The sequence below is a fragment of the Mesoplodon densirostris genome, chromosome 1, assembly GCF_025265405.1.
Source record: "Mesoplodon densirostris isolate mMesDen1 chromosome 1, mMesDen1 primary haplotype, whole genome shotgun sequence".
Lineage (NCBI taxonomy): Eukaryota > Metazoa > Chordata > Mammalia > Artiodactyla > Ziphiidae > Mesoplodon > Mesoplodon densirostris.
This window is the reverse complement of record NC_082661.1, coordinates 13,008,379-13,026,935: the sequence shown is the minus strand read 5'-3', so window position 1 is coordinate 13,026,935 and position 18,557 is coordinate 13,008,379. Positions and strand designations below refer to the sequence as shown.

Sequence of the window (18,557 nt, the reverse complement as noted above, 5' to 3'; positions counted from 1 at the left end):
TAAAAAGGTGAATTTACACTTAAGATAAACGATATGATTTTTAAAATCACCACTAAACTATAGACATTTACTATGGGAATCAAACTATATTTGGGCTTGCAATAGGGGGGAAAATTCAAGGAAGTGATATAGGCTTAATATACTATGAGAATGGCTGTTGATATGTCAGAATTACCTTAGGCACAGTAATATTCTAAGTTGATACTAACTTGGTTGTACCACTCCTGTAGCTAACCAATTATAAACCTACTGGCTAGAAAGCAGGACTCAAATTTTGGTCCATATACATCTGCAGCTCTGGAGAGCAGTTAAAATAAATATAATAATACATGACTGGCATTTAACTCATTGTTACCAAATACCATGTCATAAAGCCATCAAAAGAGAACACTTCCAATTTAACTGCACGTTGTGGAATGAATGTGAATGTGTGTGTCCCCACACAAAAACCCCTATGTTAAAACCCTAACCAGTGCAGCTCTATTTAGAGTAAGGAAGTAATTAAGGCTAAATGAGGTCATAAGAGTAGAGCCCTTATCCTACAGGATTAGTGTCCTTATGAGAAAAGACACCAAGGGGCTCATTCTTTTCCCCTTCCTCTCCCTCCCCTCCCCCAAAGCACACTCAGAAGAAAGGCCATGTGAGCACACTGCAAGAGGATGGCTGTCTACAAGCCAGGAAGAGAGCTCTCATCAGGAACCAAATCAGCTGGCACCTTAATCTTGGACTTCCCAGCCTCCGGAATGGTGAGAAATAAATTTCCGTTGTTTAAACCACTCAGTCTGTAGTATTTTGTTATGGCAGCCCAAGCAGACCAAGATACTGTGTTTTACAAAAACGTATCCATGTACTATTTCATTTTATTCCCTAAAGCTAAATTAATTAAGTACCATTTTAATGTTGAAGAAACACACAAATGGGCAAGGATTTGCCTAAAATTAGAATGACAGATCCAGGTTTTCCAGCTATGAATTCATTCGTGGGCCAGGGAGTTGGGGGGAATGGGCATGGCACAAAACATCACACAAAGAAAACTGATTCCACACAAGGGCTAACTCATGACAGTCTCATCATCTGACAACCACATCATATACACAAAGTCTGGCTTTCAAACAAGTATATAAAGAAACACCACGTTGAAAGACTCCTAAATATTAAATTTAAACATTGAAATTATAAAACCATTTCAGCTAAGCTGTTTTAGAAATGTCCAAATAGTCCAATAATATTTTAAAATAAAATTTAATTCATTTTTTCAGTTCTACTTAGAAGCTTAGATATGTGCAGTGAGCTGTCCTTTTAATTCATCTTTCATTACTGAGTTCTTACATACAGGTTTGGTGCACACTTGGTGCTTTTTTTTTTTAACATTTATTTTTCTTAGTCCTCCTACTTCAATAAATTGAATGTTATTTCCATTTAACATCTGAGGCAACTGGGGCTCAGAAATATTTGGTCAACTGATTACAGTCCTACAGCTAATAAGCCCAAGAATTAAGACTCTAACCTTGTTCAAACTCAGTCCTTCCAACTATTTATAATCAATTTTTAGCACCCTGAAACTCTTAGAAAAAAGTTCAGACTTCCAATTCAGGCCACTATCTACCTCTCTGCTTTCACAACCTGCTCATTCTCCTATGTAGCCCAGCACAGTCATCACACGGAACTACTAACAGTTCCCAAACAATGCCCGTGTGCTGCTTAGGCCTCCTTCACTGTATCTTCCACCTGACGCCTTTTATCACCACCCTCAACCAGACTCACCCTGGCTAACTTCTCCTACTCATCCTTCAAGATCTGTGTCACTTCCTCAAAACTGAGATATACGGCCCTTCAACAGGGCACCACCACACTTACTCACTTCTCCACTGGGTAGTCTCTGTCACTAAACTTTCAGCCCCTAGAGGGCAAGATCTGTGTCTTATCTTTGTATCTCTAGTGCAGATCACAGAACCCGAGCATAGTAGGTATAGATAAGTGCTTTTTTTTTTTTTTGTACTTAGGACAGTCTTGCTTAAATCTAAAGTTGTTTAAATCTAAATCTAACCTAGCCTTGCTTAAATCTAAATTGCTATTTTATCACTTAACAGGGTTATATGACAATTCATTTAGCCCTCTGAATTTCAATTTCCATACATATAAAAAAATAAGAAAAACACTAATTGTGCTATTTCCAAGATGTGCTGAGAATCAAAGAAAATAACGTGTGCTTAGAAAAATGTAAACTATTACACATGCACATGCAAGTAGCGAGAGTAAACTCCTTTATGGATTAACTACCTATTTGTTTAATACTTCAGAAAGACCTATTAACATTATTAAAGGCATTCTTTGTTAACTAAAAAAATTGGGGAAAATAGTTCCACATTATGGGCAAACTTTTCACTGTAACTAATGAACAGAATCACATGTAATACCTTTCTCTAAACTGCTTCGAAGAACTCTGGAAATGATATTTCAATATTCAAAGAAATAAATTTTAGAAGTATGATATGAAAAAAGAAAATCTGAAGAGTTTTTGCATTAAAATAATTTTCCTTTTTCATAAAAGGATACTTTACCTATCCAAAAGTTAAAAGTATGAACATTGATCAAAAGCCACACTTAATAGCAGACAGAATAAATAAAATTGAATTCCTTAGTTATTCTTTTCAAGACTTCCCAAAGCCGCAAAGGTTATGAGTATTAAAAAGTACTTTTCGTACTGAATCAAATGTCAGAACATTTACTTAGCTTTTTTACTTCCACATTACATGCAGCACTTATTCAAAACCTCTTAAATGACAGACTACAAATTATAATAGTCTTCTAAAATAAATCCATGCTCTTTACTAGAAACCTAGAAACACCTGTTAGTATAAACACTAATCGAATTGTTCCTCCTTAAAACTTAAGTTCAGTATACTTTGGGTCCCATTGGGGAAATTGCTACCTATTTGATTTACATAATTTCACCATGAATGTATTTGGATTGGACATTAAATGAAATTTTTTACCCCTAAAATAAGCAAGCTTCATTTTCTTCTCAAATAAAATAAGAAAAAGCAATTGGCCAGAAAAATAACCATTACTCCAAACATGCTCCAACTTCTCATAACAGACTTAGATTCCCTGAAATTTGTAATATAGCTGGTAGGAATGTTTTAATTTCTTCTTCTTCTTCTTCTTTTTTAAATCAGTAATTCATTCATCTGGTTTAAAATTCAAATTAGTTTAAAAGGGTTTAGAGTAAAGAATTTACCTTTTATTCCTTCTGCATTGAACAAACCAACACTTAATTCCTTTATAACCTTCCAGAAGAATTTTACATATATACAATAAAATAAGAATCCCATTCATATCCTTTTTCACACAAATGCTAACTTACAATCATACTGATGTGCATTTTTCCTAACAATGTATCTTGGAGACTGTTTTATTCTAGTGTTTCTCAAACATTTTGATATCAGGAACCCTTTATACTCTTAAAAATAACTGGAAATTCCAAAAAGCTTTTATTTATAATGTAGGTTGTATCTATTAGTATTTACCATATTAGAAACTAAAACTGGATTTTAAAACTATGTATTAAGATATTCTAAAATGACAATAAGCTCATCACATTTTAACAATTTTAATGTTAAAATACAGTTAAATATTTTATATTATAAACTAAGTTATATGTAAATAACTATATTTTCCCCACAAAAAATTAGTAAGAAGAGTGGTATTGTTTTTACAGTTTTGTAAGTCTCTTGAGAGTGGCTTAATAGAAGACAGCTGCATTCTCATATCTGCTTCTGTACTGAGTCAGTTGTGATGTGATGTTTTGGTTAAAGTAAATGAAGAAAATCTACCTTCACTCAGATATGTAGTCAGAAAAGGAAGGCATATTTTAATAGCCTTTTCAAATAATTGTAGATATTTTTCTCTGAAACTTGACAAGTGGTAGTTTCTTAAAGGTTAGTTGGGATATGAAATCTGAAACTATCAATGAATTCTTGACACTCTATTACATTTAAATTCATTGTTCTATCTTCTACTTTGAATGGGTCTTTTACAGATATATTTTATAGCATTACAAACCTGTCATTTGAAAAATACTGACTCACTGAGTTATGCAGATCTAAATGTTGACACATTTCACTATACAACATCAGAAAAAAATTATCACCATCTATCTCGTCAGAAAAGTCTTTTTAAGTATTGGGATGTTATCAAGATCATCGTTGTAGATACAGGTTTTCCAAAATTCTGATTTTCACTTCAAAGCTCAAATTTTATCATTGGCAACAAATACCATCAGTTGTTTTCCTTGAAGTAACACACTTCTTTCATTTTTCAGAAAATGTCTATTAAACACCAGTCTAAATAACCATAGTTTGTCAGTCATTCTTTCAAATAAAAGGAGTGTTTTATAGGGGAAAACACTAGCTTAATAGCTAGTTTAGCTCAAAACTCATATAACCACAGAAGTGCTATTTCTCAAAACAATCATTGTTACTTTAGTATACAGCTTCCCATTTCTTCACAAAGAATATTTTTCTAAGTATACGCAAAGTCACAATTCAATAAAATTAATATTTTTCACTGCTTCATCTAGGACATTCTTAAGTGAAATGCTTTTGTTTTCTGCTGTGAGTTTGTAGAAGTTAAGATGCTAAGGCACCAAGCAGTTTTACCCACCATTGCTTTTGTACCATCAGACCAAATATTCACATAGTGAAAAGGGAAAATAAGATCTCAGTAGTATTAGAAAAACAGTTTTGATTTTACAGACCCCCTGAAAAGATTTCAGGGACGCTTAGAGGTCCTCAAACCACTTTTTAAAGAAATCTATTCTTTTAAGTACAATGTTTGAATGTACTATTTATTTAACCAGTCCCCCATTTGATAGCTTATTGCTAATCTTTTATTACCACAAAATGTTGCAATGAATTACTTCATACAGATGCTATTTTGTAGAGAGTAATTTTAAAGAAAAATTAAGTTTAAAAAAAGTAGAAGTAGATAATAATCATGTATCATCATATAAAAACAAAATAATTTTGGTTACTTAAGAGTTTTATAGAACCAATCTGCTATATATCCCTTAAAAATATATACACATATTCACACATATATATATATATTTGCTTACTAAGTATATTCCTTAATTATCTTTAATTTTGCAAGCTAGATAAGGAAGCTTGGTCAGTTACTCTAATTAGACATATATTAATTTTTAGAACAGCATGACTTGTTTAAATAATTTTACCAGCCAACAGACAAATATACTATGGTCTAGGTCAGTACTGCCCAACAGAACTTCCTGTGGTGATGGAAATGCCCTATATCTGCACTGTCCAATATGGCAGCCGCTAGTCATGTGTGACTACTGAGCACTTGAAATGTATTTAATAAAACTAAGAAAGTGAATTTTTATGTCATTTTAATTTTAAAGTTACATGTGACTAGTGGTAACCAAACTGGACACTGCAGATGTAAAATAGAAATAAGTTCCACAGTTTCATAATTATATCCCTCCTCTTCTATCTACGCCCTATCCCCATCCCACCAAAATGAAACATGAAAAAAATTTAAGAATATTTGCTTTTATGTTCACAAAAACGTTGTAGTTGTCTTTAAATAAAGAAATGACTTTCATATGTTATAATGAAATAAGGAGGAAGAAAAGATGGGAAGGAGGGATCTAATAAACATAACAAGGCCACTAACATATATCTTTGTGGAAGTAATACATGTTCACTGAAATTTTTAAAATTAAAAATGCAATTAAGAAGATGTGGCACATATATACAATGGAATATTACTCAGCCATAAAAAGAAACGAAACTGAGCTATTTGTAATGAGGTGGATAGACCTAGAGTCTGTCATACAGAGTGAAGTAAGTCAGAAAGAGAAAGACAAATACCGTATGCTAACACATATATATGGAATTTAAGAAAAAAAAATGTCATGAAGAACCTAGGGGTAAGACAGGAATAAAGACACAGACCTACTAGAGAATGGACTTGAGGATATGGGGAGGGAGAAGGGTAAGCTGTGACAAAGCGAAAGAGAGGCATGGACATATATACACTACCAAACGTAAGGTAGATAGCTAGTGGGAAGCAGCCGCATAGCACAGGGAGATCAGCTCAGTGCTTTGTGACCGCCTGGAGGGGTGGGATAGGGAGGGTGGGAGGGAGGGAGACACAAGAGGGAAGGTGGAACAGATGTATATGTAAGACTGATTCACTTTGTTATAAAGCAGAAACTAAAAAAAAAAAAAAAAAAAAAAAAAAAGAAGTGAACTTGAGACTAAAAAAAAAAAAAAAAAAAAGAATGCAATTATAGGAAAACGACCACTACCAAGGATGGTAGATAACTACCATCAACATTTTCTTCTGTTCTTCTGTGTGTATGTTTTATAACAAATATGGAATTATTTTGTAATCTGCTATTATCACTCAGCTATATATATCATTGACACCTCACAGACCAAATGTATTTCAACAACGTGATTATAATGACTGTCTGGCCCCACCATTGTCTACTTCATCAGTCCCTCTTCATTAGATACTCAAAACCAAGCTCTGCTGTCTGCATCATCCAGGTTTGCATGGTACTTCAACTCCAGATTGGCACTTCAGTGGTGCAAATGTGTTGCGTGTCTTCAGCAACAATACAATCTTACATGTAAACAAAAAATGACATCACGAGTTGCTTGAGAGAGACCAGGTTCGGGAACTATGGTACACTTGCCTAATCCAGTGAATTTCAAAGAATGCTGCTCTCCAAGTCACCTGAAGGGCTTGTTAATGACGCAGATTCCTTTGCCACAAAGTCCAGACTCAGAAACTTTCCAGAAGTGTATATTTTTAAAGAGAACTTCAGGGGATTCTTTAAACAGCTGGCCCAGCAGCTGTTAAGCATTTAGAAGCCTATACCTTAGACCACTTCAAAGGAAAGAGAGGTGGCTCTCTGGGAAGGAAGCCTAGAGGATCCAAGAGCGGGCAGAGCAGTAATTACCCACCCTACACAAGGCAGTTGTTGCATGACAGGAGTGACACTGCAGCTGCAAACTATACTGAGATCAATAAAAATATGATACACTGACATTTTAGTATCAGCGTTAAGACTACAGGTGAATTGTTCTTTTTAACTTAACAGCTTCTTGATTATTATCAACTTCAGTGATTATCAAGTTATTAAAGTGCAACGGTGAAGTTCTAACTCCACTTAGAATGCAGAAAGCCACCAGAGAACATCAGTCCTGCCCTGAGGATAAGAAAAAGCTAGTTAACCTACATAATCAATTTTCTGAGCTCATCGGAGACCTGAGGTCACTACATTTTACAACTGCCATGTCCAACCAGGTGAACTGAATTCCAAAGAGTTACAAGCTCTTCTAAGGAAAGAAAGGACACGTGAACTGTTTCTCTCTAGTGATGGCAGCCATAAGAGCTGGTACAAGAACAACAGAAGCTGAAATAAACCATTAAAGGCCAAGTGTGAACGAGCAGTATAGAATCCCTGAGAGCCTCAACACAAGGGCAGTCCATACCTACTCCCCAGCTCTTTTCCATGGGTTTCCACTGGGCCTTTGAGACAAATAATTGAGGGCAGTGAAAGAGATCAGAGAGCCACCTTCTAGGGCACAGATGTGCTAGGCCTGTCAAGGTTTGAGGGTGGGGCAGGAGTCCCTAAGGAAACCCACGCACACTGCGGGCCCGTCACGAGTAAACAGCTGCTGATTAGCTGCCAATGGAAGACATGAATGAAAACTGCCTATGCGCCAGACCCTACTCACCTACAAAGCAAAAGCCATTTGTTGAAGGGAAGGGGTAAGAGATCCACCTGAACCCTGGTGACCCTTCTTTTACCTGAGGCAAAAACTGTCTACTGTGGGGGGATGGACAGGGAATCCTCTAGCCCTCCTGTCACAGGCAAAGGTCACCAATCACCGGGGAGGGGGCAGAAAATCCATTCATGCCCAGGTTTCTGCACTACTACAAAACAGAAGCATCCTGCTGCTGAGGGAAGTGCAGGAAACTTGCTCATTCCTAAAGCCCCCCATGGATGCAAGGAGAAATTTGGTTGCCACAGGGTGTAGGGGACAAGAGGTGCAGGGGTAGGGAGAAAGCAAGAAACCCTCCGGAGCTCTAGACCAGGGGTCAACAAACCAGAGCCTGCAGGCCAAATGTGGCCCACCACCTGTTTTTATAAATAAAGTTTGACTGGAACAGAGTCATGTCCATTCACGTATGAATTGTCCACAGCTGCTTTCATGCTGCAACAGCAGAGTTAAAGATGCTGCGATAGAGACCACAAGGCCCGTGAGGATAACTACTATCTGGCCCTTGGCAGCAAAAGTTCACCAACCCCAGTTCTAGACCTTGAACTGAGAAGGAAAAGGCTATCTGCAAATGGGGTGAGGAAGAGGGAGATGAGAACACTGAGAAAGCCCCACTTCCGAGGGTTCAGGTGCACGGGGACTACCTATGACTGAGGCAGGAGCAAGAGAACCAGGGAAAAAACCCAAACCAAAAACCCTGCTCCCCACCCCCGAAGACTTGCACCAAGTAACAAGCAACAGCCATCCACTCACTGCTGGGAAAGGGCAATAGTGCAAAGAAAGGCCCCCGCCACAAAGCAGGGCCTGCTAAGGGCTGAGGATAGAGCAGGAGCACTGAAAAAAAACCCTCCTGATTCACACTAAGAACAGAGCAGTCACTGTCCACCGCTAGAGAATCTGAGGCCTTACTGTTTATTGACATGATAAAACGCAAACCCAAGTCAACTACTAATACAACTGATTCAACTCCTCGCACCAACAGCCTGAAAGAAGAGTGGCAGGCCCATTACTAAGCATAAATATTATTTATGTCAGTCTCTACGGATGTTTTTATACAATGTCCAGCATTCAATTAGAAACACCAAAAATGTAAGAAAACCCACCCACTGTCAAGAGTTAAACAGTCAACAAGCCCAGACACAGAAATGCCCACAAGTTGGAACTATCATACTACAAAACAGAAGCATCCTGCTGCTGAGGGAAGTGCTTTAAAATAACTATGATTAATGTATGTTATGACTCAGTAGAAGAGGTGGGCAACGTGCATAAAAAGATGGGCAATTACAGCAAACAAATGAAAAGGTTTTTTTTTAAGTCAAACAGAAATGCTAAAAGTTTTCAAATAGTTCCTTCATAATCTTTTAACATTTTAACATTTATTCCTATATTACCAAGTATGACCTCAGCATTTTGGATACGATACAAATGGACCTGAATGCTCTCTTAATATTATTTTCTGAATCAAACTGGAAATTACTTTTTTAAAAAAATTTGCCTCTACATGACTAACTTTAGCAAAAATGAATAGCGTGTAATATACTTTTAGTCTAACCAACTTATTCCATGACTTTCCAGAGCAATACCACTCTGCCAACAGACAGATTTATCAAGGCTCCAGAAGCAACACTAATTACACCTAAGGCTGACAGAGACGCTACATAAAACTGGAATTTCTTTCCAAATAGACAAATACATACATCTGGCATTATATTCTCATCCATTCCCATTCCTGCTGTGTAGATATTGTTTCCATAGTAGAGTATCCAAAAAACGGTAGGTTACGTAGAAGGTAAATGAATCTCGGGAGCTAGTAAGAACTATAATGCACATATTTGATGCTCCTAATATAAGTTGTAAGGATGACTTTCTAATTAAAAGCAACAATAAAAAAGTCAAAGTAAGTCTAAAAGACAGTAGAAGACATTTCTCTCTTAGGTCTCTTAACTTTCAAAGTTACTGCTACTATCATTACTATCACAATTATATGGAAATTTCCTCCCTGCTTATTTCTAAGATAAGACTTTCCTCCTTTTCCAAATACTATTTGGACTTGAACACTAAACATAATTAAAGCCAAGCCTCTGTGATCCTGGATTCCTTTAGCTTATCCACATAACAATGAGATAAACCTAGGTTCTAATCTCAGCTTTTTAACTGACTAGCTAGGTAACAAAGAACAGTTACAAAAGGTTCAAGATTACTTCATAAGAGAAAATATCCAAAGTCAGATGAAATAGGATGACTTCTCAATTTCCTATATGCCTCATCTCTTTTACCACTGAGCAAAACTTCCAATTTAAGTACGTAACTCTGTCTCAAAACAAAAAGTTTGTTTTGAAAAGAGTACAACTCCTAAATGGACTCTTTACACTCTGATAATAAACAACTACAAATAATTATTCATTATTTAAGTGATTTGACGCTCCTGCTCATCATAAATTCCATTTCCTGAGTTAAGGATGCTGTTTTAACTGGAATAAGTAGACGGTTTTAATAATCTCAGCTGTAAGGCAAGCATATGGTTTTTATTTTTGTCAACTAGTAAGTACTTTTACTGGATCTCTTTGGGGCCTGGCATTATGTTAAGTTCTATAAGGACACATGAAAAGAAAATACAGACCCTGCCTTCAAAGGATGGTAGTAAACTTATTAGAATTATGGTCTGAATGGAAGCCTGTAGACTGATAGAGGGTTAAGGCGTCTCACTGGCAAATTCTCTAAGAACAACTTCGCTATAACAACTATTTTAAGTTCTAGTTTGGACTTAAAAATAGATCTCCAAATAACTTATTCAGAAGGACTTTCTGGGGACTTCCCTGGTGGCACAGTGGTTAAGAATCCGCCTGCCAATGCAGGGAACACTGGTTTGAGCCCTGGTCCGGGAAGATCCCACATGCCACGGAGCGACTAAGCCCATGCGCCACAACTACTGAGCCTGCGCTCTAGAGCCCGCGAGCCACAACTACTGAAGCCCGCGCATCTAGAGCCCGTGCTCTGCAACAAGCGAAGCCACTGCAATGAGAAGCCCGAGCACCATAATGAAGAGTAGCCCCCGCTCGCCACAACTAGAGAAAGCCCGCACACAGCAACAAAGACCCAACGCAGCCAAAAATAAATAAATAAATTTATTAAAAAAAAAAAAAAAAGACTTTCTGTGAAGAAATAGTTACCAGTTGGCAGTAATATTTACCTTACTTGAAATCTATGTAGAAAGGATAACAATGTTCTCACTATCTAAAAATCTTCCTCACTATAGCAAGGAGCAAACAGCATTATTTTGGGAGAATGAAAGATTTTTTTAAACACACTTTGTAGCTCAACAGATATAGAAATTATAGCCTTGAAAAGGTATACAAGCTTTCAAATGACTGCATACAACTAGTTGAATTATGCTGCCACCCACTGGACAAAACACAAATAGCAAGGCAATCTTTGGCTCATTTTAAACATGAAGATAACCTGGTTTCATTTGTTGGCAGTTTGGCAATAAAGCTTTTACAGGTAATCTGGGGTCTATGAAGACTGAATCAAAGTTAAGTCATGTTGACTGATTATGATTTAGTTTCTACTAATTTCCATTATTAATTGGTTTGAGAGTCAAATTATATTTAACTCAACCAAGATATATTTGATATATTTAGCTTAAAAAACATTAAAATTACTCTAAATTCATTTAAATGAATGGTTTAAATGCAATTAGTTAACTTCCTTTAAAATAGTTGACAAATACTCATTTAAACTATTCTAAATTCTGCCTTATTTGAGAATAAAAATTGTACCATTTTCCTTTTCTGCTTCTGTCTTTGTGGTCTCTCCTCCTCAGGACCCTGCACTCAGGTTAGTATTATCAGTGCTGTTCCTAACAATAAAATGTTATTGTCCTGGCCTGGGAGCCAAAATCTCTGTTTAAACACGGTTTCTTGGTGGTAATGTACAGTGTAAGTTCCAAACCACTGACAAAGAAACTGTTGGAAGAAACACACTTGCTAGTGGGTTCCTGACTATAAAGCTACTAGATCAAAATATCAGAATATTTTTATTTGGCCAAAGTGAAAATATACTCTCAATTTGATAAAGTATATTAACATATACAATAAATTTATCAACATTACGTGGGGAGAAAATGCCTCCCAACTGCTCTAGTGGATTCCAGATTCAGATGTACACAAAAATAATCAAATTGTCTAAGTGTCATTTAAAACAGTTTTAAGAGTAAAGGATGTTATATCCATGAAGTTCAATTATCCAAATGGTAATGGGATAAAACAGAATCTTCTAAGTATTATCAATTCAAATACTGATTTTACCAGTCAACGCCCCCCGAAAATCTCAGTGACTTAACAAAACAGAGCTTAGATAAACAAAATGTGGTATAACCAAACAATGGAATGTTTTTCAGCCAAAAAGATGAAGTATCATGCTATAAACATGAATGAACCTTGAAAACATGCTAATAAGTTAATTAAGCCAGATACAAAAGGTCACATATTGACTAATTCCATTTCTATGAAGTGTCCAGAATAGGCAAATCCACAAAGTAGATTAGTTACTGCCAGTGGCTGAGAGGAGGGGAGATAAGTGAGTGGCTGCTAATAAGTGCTGGCTTCTTTCTGGGGTGACTAAAATGTTCTGAAATTAGTGATGATGGCTGCACAACTTCATGACTATACTAAAAACCACTGAGTTGTACACTTTAAAAAGGTGAATGTTAGGATATGTGAATTGTATCTCAATAAAAAAATTAAGTTTTTTAATGTGTTTAAAAAGAAAAAAAATATAGCAAAGTTTTCTTTCTCCCGTGTTACATGCCCATCTTGAGGGTCTGCTTCATGTTATAATCACCCAGGGACACAGGTTAAGGGAGCCTCTACCACCTAGAACACTTGGCAGAGAAAAGGAAACATGGAAAATTGCACTGCCGATCTTAAAGCCTTCAGATCTTTGGGTATACACCTCACCAAACACACTTCTCTTTCTCTTACAATTCACAGGCCAAAGCACTTGACCAGGTCTAACTTCAATGGGATAGAGAAGTACACTCCTGACTGGAAACATTTGATTAATAGCATTAAGACCAGCATATTTACTGAATGAGCACTTAGTTCAATACCACACAGGCCAAGAGAAACAAGTAAGTCAGGATTCACGCACTTAAGAGGCTCCCATGGGCTTCCCTGGTGGCGCAGAGGTGAAGAATCCGCCTGCCAATGCACGGGACACGGGTTCGAGCCCTGGTCAAGGAAGATCCCACAGGCCGCGGAGCAACTAAGTCTGTGAGCCACAACTATTGAGCCTGCGCTAGAGCCCACAAGCCACAACTACCGAGCCTGCATGCTACAACTACTGAAGCCCGCTTGCCTAGAGCCCCTGCTCCTCAACAAGAGAAGCCACCGCAGCGATACCCGCACACCGCAACGATGAGTAGCCCCCACTCACTGCAACTAGAGAAAGCCCATGCGCAGCAACAAAGACCCAACGCAGCCAAAAATAAATAAGTAAATAAATAAAATACATAATTAAAAAAAAAGAAGAAGAAGAAGAAGCTCCCAGTGTTGCAAAGGTGACATCCTGCTGGTAACTAAATATAGCCAAGTGCTAAACTAAGTACTCTAGCAGCAACACAAATAAAGTGCTACAGCAGCAAAGAAGAGAAAGTGATTAGTTAAGCCTACCAGGAATAGAGAAGTTAAAAACTGGGAAAACCCTAACAGACAGCTAGAACACCCCCTTCTGCAGAAAGGGAAGGGAGGAAAGAAATAGTGGCAAAAGAAACTAAGAAAATACACAAAGATAAAAAGACATCCTCTCCCACATTTAAATTTTAAAAGCAAAATACTGTTACACTGTCTTGCTGAGTTCAGGTGTAAAGAGCCTTGAAATTCTTGTTAAGGAGTATGGTCTTTGCTCTTTAGGTAAAAGGAGAAGCAGAAGGTTGGGAAAATGAATGACATGACACGTCTAAAAAATAAACAAAATGGATTGGGGGAAGGTGCAGGGTCAAGATACAAACTAGAAATCTTTTTCTATTGTTCCAGAAAGTACGAATAAGGACCTAAACTAGGGAAGTAGCAGGGGATAAATCTTGAGACATTTTACAAGGGAGAAAATCAGCAAGACTTGTGACTCATTTCATATCTCTATCCTACTACTCATCACATTTCAGTATATTAAAATGACCATTGCACATTTCCCCTAAACAGTACAAAGAAAAATCCATCTAATTTATCACTGTACCCTTTGCATCTAGCACAATGCCTGGCACGTGGACACTAAATGTTAGCTGAACTAAACATTCTAAAACCACTATCATTCTCCTTCCCTCTCTCAAGTCCCCACTACCAACTTCTAACGATTCCACTGAAACCAAAATGATCTTTAAATCTTCTCATCCCACCTCTCTTCCAACTTAATTATCGTCTTATCTATTCTGTTTCTTTGGTCTCTGCAATGTGCCCCAGACATCTCCATCTCCCTTTCCATTGCCAACAGGTTCACAATTTCTTATCCAAGATTCCTAGGGCCAGATGTGCCATAATTCAGAGGATTTCAGATTTAGAAGGTATTATGGCACATATACCATATACTATGTAAAATACCCAGTAGAGATTGGGAATATCAACCCATTGATATTTCTGGGAGAAAATACATGGATGTTCCCAACTAAGTTCCTTCCTCACATGAGTTCAAATCAAAGTTTACTCCAAATGAGTTTTGGCACCAAACTTAGAGGGAAACAAATCCATTTTCAAAGCTTTTTTTCTATTTTGGAATTACAGAGAAGGGGCCATGGACCTGTAATTCACCTGGTCTACTGTCATCACACCTCATTCTTTCCTACGCCAATCCATCTTGTATCGACCTTCCTAAAATGTAACTCCTGGCCTTTAAAGGCTTCTACAATTTGGCCCCAATCTGCCTTTTTCATCCTTATCACCTCCCAATCTCCCTCAAATACCTCACATTCTATCCGCATAGGACCACTCCTTGTTACCCAAACCTCTCTTACCCATAAGCCTTTACTTATGGAAGTTCTCTCAGCTCAAAACACCCCCTCCCCAAATATCAGTTTTCATGACATATTTTTAACGCCACCTTCCTCTTCACCCCTCCATCTGTCTGTGATCATATCACCTTTAGTCTGATACAGCACTTTCTTTATTCTGCTTTGTACCACAGTTCCCTGAATATTTTTTATTGTTCCAAAGGTACACTAGCAGAGATTGTGACTTAATTCTTTTTTTTGGGTTTCATTTGTTGTTCTTTTTCTAATTTCTTGAGATAAACGCTAAAGCCACTGATGTGTTAACTTCTCACTATGATTGTGGAGTTGTCTGTTTCTCCTTTTGGATCTGTTGATTTTTCTGGGTATTTTGGGTCGATACAAATTTAGAATTATTACCTTCCTAGTAACTGAACGTTCTGTCATAATAAAAGGTTCTCTTTATATCCAATAATACTTCTTGCTCTGAGTCTACTTTTTATGATATCAATGTAGTTATATTGTTTTTCTTTTTGGTTAATGTTTGTATGGTGTATCTTTTTTCATCACTTGCTTGCAATCTTTCTGTCTCCTTATATTTTAGATGTGTCTCATGTTAGCAGCATTTAGTAAGGCTGCAGAATGTCATTCAGTCCAGTAATTATTTACTTTTTTAATGCAGCATTTTATCTTTAACATTTCACGTAATTGATACACTGAAGTTTATTATCTTACTATTTTTCTATTTGTCCCATCTGTTCTCTGTACCTTTCTCTATCCTTCTTGACTCCTTTATTTTCAAATTATTCCATTTTCTCTATTATCTTGTTAATTACACTTTTTACTATTTTTTTTTAGTGATCACCCTAAGGTTACAGACTGCATCCTTGTCTTACCATAGTCTGAAATAAATGAGTAGTTTTACCTCTTCCTCAACAATGCAAGGGCCTTAGAACATTTTAAATCCTTTTACCTTCTTACATCTTCCATGCAACTGTCATGTGTTTGGGTTATTTATATTATACCCTATAAGACATTACCACTATTATTATTCTATGCTTGCATATTTATCTTTGTTTTCCTTCATTCCTACTGATTCTCCAAATTTTCATCTAGGGACATTTTCTATCTGAAGAACATTCCAGTATTTCTTTAAAGTCAGAGACTACTGGTGATGAATTCTCCCAATTCTTTTTTTTTTTTTTTTTTGCGGTACACGGGCCTCTCACTATTGTGGCCTCTCCCGTTGCGGAGCACAGGCCCTGGACGCGCAGGCTCAGCGGCCATGGCTCACGGGCCCAGCCGCTCCGCGGCATCTGGGATCCTCCCGGACCGGGGCACGAACCCGTGTCCCCTGCATCGGCAGGTGGACTCTCAACCACTGCGCCACCAGGGAAGCCCTCTCCCAATTCTTGTCTAAAAAATGTATTTCTCCATTTCTCTTGGTTTTATGATCACCTCACCTCCTAATATAACTACATATTTCTGAGTGAACGTCAGACACTGTTTATGAAAAATTATGGAAACAATTTGATGTCTAGGATAATGTTCTTTCTCCGAGAAGAATTTACTTTCGCTTCTGGTAAGCAACTAGAGGAGCTAGCAAATCCAGACCAACTTAATCCAATCAGGAATCAAGTGCCAGCTACAACAAGCTAGTCTGTAACTTATTATTCTTACTACACCTGGGATGTGATCCTTTAGGTTTGGTGGGACCTGACCTCCAATTTTTATTACTCTATCCCCATAAACCCATCAAAGCTCTATTGAATTTCTCAGCCTAGTAGCCTCCTCTTCCAGAATAAATAGGTGCCCCTCTAGTAGAGAAATGGCTCAAGTGCTAGTCTCCCGTCTCTGGATTTCCTTCTCTTCCCAGGTCTTGGTCCTACAATTCTTCATTTTTTTATTAGCTCCCTGACCCATTTTAAAAATTGTTCTCAGCAGGAGGTTTGGTCTAAAATTATCTAGCCTTATCAATCATATGTCTACGGCTGTACCTAACAGAGTACCTTGCATAGTTATATAGGAAAGAGCTAGGCTAGCTATACTAGGTTCCCCACTAGGAAGCCCTGTAACCAGTCAACCAGCTCAGTTGTTTTTATACTGTCCAAGAAATCAACTGTGATTGAGAAAAGCAACAGGGAGTGTTTAAGGTTTGGGAACAAGAAAGTATGCCCATCAAAAATTAGCATTTTTAGAGGATTAGTCAGTCAAAAGAACAGACTGCAGAAAGGCAGACCAGTTAGGAGAGTGCTGCTCTAGTGCAGGCATGAACCAATAATAAGGAAAAAGATGACAGCAATGGGAATGAAAGGCGACAGAAGCAAATGAAATTACCATATTCTATCAACCTTGACTATCACCTGGAAATAACAGGTAAGGGAGAAAAAAGGAGTCAAAGGTGAATATAAAATCTCAAGTCTGAGAGTAAAACTGACTTGAGATAAGAGGAATTTAGATTCAGACATGAAGTATCTGTAAGAAGAAATCCAAGTTGAAATGTCAAATAGGCATTTGGAAAAGCTGGTTTGAGCGCTCACCAAAAGTACAGTGATTGCTAAAAGTTTCAACAGAATTTGCCAAAACTAACCAGAATATTGTTTACTGAACTAATAAACCAATTTTGGTACATCAAAAAATCAGAACTGGAAATTCACATTTTGAGGTTCTGGAGGCATGGAAAAAGGAAAATAAAATAGAGATGTTCATTACCACATTTAAAGAACAGAGGAGTGAAGCACAAGCAGAGAGAACGGTTTAAAAAAAAAAACTAACGCAAAATGTATGTCACAGTTCAAACAAGTTAGTAGTAAGTAAAAAGTATAGATATACACGTAATAAAATACAAGAGTAAGCAGAATACTAAGTAGGTTTAGCTATATAAGTAGTTTAATAAATTTAACAAAAAAAAAATTTTAAGTTACCAAAGTGGTCAAAAAGTCACTGTTTCCAAAATGAAAACAATATATATATTTTTAAAAGAGGAAGCAAGTTAGATTATGTTGTTATGTTAAAGCATTTAGGTTCAACAAATTAAAATAATCTTTTACAATCTCTAAAAACCAGTATTCTCTAGCTTTTAAATCAGTAACTGGGGAATAGGAAACATTATTTCATACACTCTTCAGTCCCTCCAACACTGATATGGCTTTTGATAGAGATAAGTAAGTCACTCTGGGCCATGTAAACTATACACACCAGTAGCTATTTTAAGATGCCCTTGAGAGATAAGAGGCTGATGCCCTAAAGGTTCAACTCATTGATTTGATCAACCCCAACACTAAATTTCTGATTATCTGTCAAATTCAACTCATCCCACACTCCTGTTTTAGCTCATAATAACAATATATCATTACTAAAATCAGAGCTGCAACTGCAAACAAAACACTCCACCCAAATAAAACTCTTCTGGCTCATGGGGCCTGGCATACACTCTTGTTCCGTCCCCAGTGAAAACTGCCCTTAAGGTCTCTATAAAGTAGAGATTACACCAAGATTACGCCACATACTTGCAACACTGAATAAATTAATGTACTGGATTAACTGAACAATGAATGAATTCACTGCCTAAGCATCTAGAGACACAAAGATTAGTGGTCATACAAGGCTAATTATGCTACTCTTCCCACTGGTCAAATTTGATGCTGAGCATTCACTCAGCATTTGCTGAGCTGTAACTGTGCCAGGCACTAAGGATAAAAACGCAAGCCCTCAAAGGAGGACACGGCTGTGAGGTGGCCAGACATGGACGCAGAAAC

At 37.2% G+C, this 18,557-nt stretch overlaps 1 protein-coding gene across 2 annotated transcripts in view; it reads right to left on the bottom strand.

The window, feature by feature from the left end:
- Nucleotides 1-18,557, bottom strand: part of CACUL1 (CDK2 associated cullin domain 1) — a 66,444-nt gene that overhangs the window by 21,062 nt on the left and 26,825 nt on the right. The gene's annotated exons all lie outside the window — the stretch shown is intronic.